Genomic DNA, 3,045 nt, shown 5'->3' on the forward strand with positions numbered 1-3,045 from the left:
CCCTGGAGGTCCTCGTGGAGCCCACGAGGATCTGGGCACTGCCATGGCCCCCTCCTTTGAAATTCTCTCCCGGTAGTTTCTTCAACTTTTCCCAGCCCGGATATATGGACCAGCGTGCGGACGCTGGGGACACGGACGGCAGGCCTGCCCGAATGCAGGGCCCGCCGTCGGCCACGGTGGCCACTCTAGTCATGCACTGTGATCCACGGGAACCATGCCGCCCGCAAGGGCCGTGGAACCCGCTACTTTTCCCTGACCGATAGGCACTCGTAGCCCGCCTCTTGCAAGGGCCCCGCCGGCACCTCGTGTGCTTCCGTGGACGCTGCTTGCAGCCTGCGGGCCCGACCAGGCGCGGAGGGACCACGTGCGGAGAGGCCCCGGTGGCCTGTCCTCCGCACTCCTCCGCGGCCGACCCCGGCCTAGCGAGACCGAGACGCACCGTCTGCCCTAGTTGCCTTGCCACGGACCGCCTGAGGGCCCCGGCTGCCGGCCTCGCCTCGAGCCCCATCGCGGGGCTCGGCGAGGAGATCCGCACGCAGGCGCACAGGCGCGCTCCGAGAAACCAAAGTCTTTGGGTTCCGGGGGGAGTATGGTTGCAAAGCTGAAACTTAAAGGAATTGACGGAAGGGCACCACCAGGAGTGGAGCCTGCGGCTTAATTTGACTCAACACGGGGAAGCTCACCCGGCCCGGACACGGAAAGGATTGACAGATTGATAGCTCCGTTTCTCAAACCCTGCTTGCGTCGCGTACTCCGGCGACCGACCAAACAGCTACGTAACGGGCCACGGGCACCAATCCCCTGTAACATGCTTTCGTCCGGCTAAGGGGCAACGGAAGAAGTGGTGACCGACGCAGTGCGCGCCTCCGGGAGACGCCGCCCTCCTCACGGGGGGCCTGGGCGGTCTCCGCGGACCGGCAACCCCACGGCGCGCGCCTCAGCTGGGCGCGACGTCCGCGGCGGAACAGGAGGCCTACCTGGTTGATCCTGCCAGTAGCATATGCTTGTCTCAAAGATTAAGCCATGCATGTCTAAGTACAAACGGCTTGTACAGTGAAACTGCGAAAGGCTCATTAAATCAGTTATGGTTCCCATAAGCCCGCTGGGAAGAGGCCTCCGATTTCATGGTTCTCTCCCCCCTCGCGGGGAGGGGGGAGAGGGACCCACGGCCACCACCACCGGGCGCCCCGCTCGGGCACCCGGGCCGCCCCGAGACGGAGCCTCGCCCCGGGCTTCGCGACGGCCAAGCTCCATAGGTACGTTCTGGAACAAGTCGGCGCCTCGCGGGGAGCCGGCCGGTCAGTCCCCCCGTTCGCGGGGTGGGCCCCGGTCGGCCACCCTAGCCCGGGGCCCGCGGAGGTCGGTGCCGGCTCTGAGCCGCGCGTGCCGAGCGGCTGCCTGTGGACCTTGTGTCTCTAGCAGCCTGCTGGCGCCCGTCGCACTCCGGCCGACCCACCGCGGAGCGTGCGGTTCCTGGGGAGGCTGGCCGTCTTCTCACCGCGTCTCGGCGAGCCTCCTCCCTCACGGGGGGAGCCGCCACCAGCAACCCGTTGCTTTACGACCTCAGATCAGACGAGACGACCCGCTGAATTTAAGCATATTACTAAGCGGAGGAAAATAAACTAACAAGGATTCCCCCAGTAGCGGCGAGCGAAGAGGGAAGAGCCCAGCGCCGAATCCCCGCCCGCGGTGGGCGCGGGAAATGTGGCGTACAGGAGACGGCTGTCAACCGGGTGTCGATCGGGGGCCTGAGTCCTTCTGATAGAGGCTCAGCCCGTGGACGGTGTGAGGCCGGTAGAGGCCCCCGTCGCCCCGGGGCAACGTCTCCTCGGAGTCGGGTTGTTTGCGAATGCAGCCCAAAGCTGGTGGTAAACTCCATCTAAGGCTAAATACCGGCATGAGACCGATAGCGGACAAGTACCGTGAGGGAAAGTTGAAAAGAACTTTGAAGAGAGAGTTCAACAGGGCGTGAAACCGTTAAGAGGTAAACTGGTGGGGTCCGCGCAGTCTGCCCGGAGGACTCAACCCGGCGGCGGGCCGGCCGCCCGGGGCAGGGGATCTCCCTTTCAGGGGGACCCCGCCCCGGGCGCTGCCGTGCCCTCGCCGGGCGCACTTTCTCCGTGCCGGTGCGTCGCGACCGGCTCTGAGTCGGCCTGGAAGGGCTCGCGGCGAAGGTGGCTCAGGTTGCTCGCGCGCCTGAGCTTTACAGCGCCCGTGCCCCGACTTTGCCGTTTCCCCCCGGGGCCGTGGACTGAGGTATCTCTGCGTTCTGCCCGGCTGCGGCCGGGCACGGGGCCCCTCGCCCCCGGTGCGACTGTCGACCTAGACGGACTGTCCTCAGTGCGTCCTGACCGTGTCGCGCCGCTCGGGCGGGGACCGGCCCTCGTACAGCGGGCGCTAGGGGTCGGCGACGATGTCGGCTATCCACCAGACCCGTCTTGAAACACGGACCAAGGAGTCTAACACGCGCGCGAGTCGGAGGGCTCGCTCGAAACCCCGTGGCGCAATGAAAGTGAAGGGCGGCGCGCGCCGCCCTAGGTGGGATCCCGGCCGCTCCGGCGTCGGGCGCACCACCGGCCCGCCTCGCCCGCTCCGTCGGGGAGGTGGAGCATGAGCGCGTGCGATAGGACCCGAAAGATGGTGTACTATGCCTGGGCAGGGCGATGCCAGAGGAAACTCTGGTGGAGGCCCGCAGCAGTCCTGACGTGCAAATCGGTGGTCCGACCTGGGTATAGCGGCGAAAGACTAATCGAACCATCTAGTAGCTGGTTCCCTCCGAAGTTTCCCTCAGGACAGGACAGACGCCATCAGAGAGAATTATCTGTTTTGCAAACAACTGCCTGGGAAAACAACAGGAGAGGAGGTTTTCCGGGTGACATCGGAGTATTTGGAGCAATGGAACTTAAGCTGGGAAAGCTGTGTCAGTGTGTGCACTGATGGGGCTGCATCTATGACCGGGCGATACAAGGGATTTGTAAGCAGAGTAAAAGAGAAGAATCCTGGCGTCCTGGTTACGCATTGCTTTTTACACCGTGAGGCGCTGGT

Source organism: Gymnoscopelus braueri (assembly GCF_963280865.1).
Source record: "Gymnoscopelus braueri genome assembly, chromosome: 3".
NCBI lineage: Eukaryota > Metazoa > Chordata > Actinopteri > Myctophiformes > Myctophidae > Gymnoscopelus > Gymnoscopelus braueri.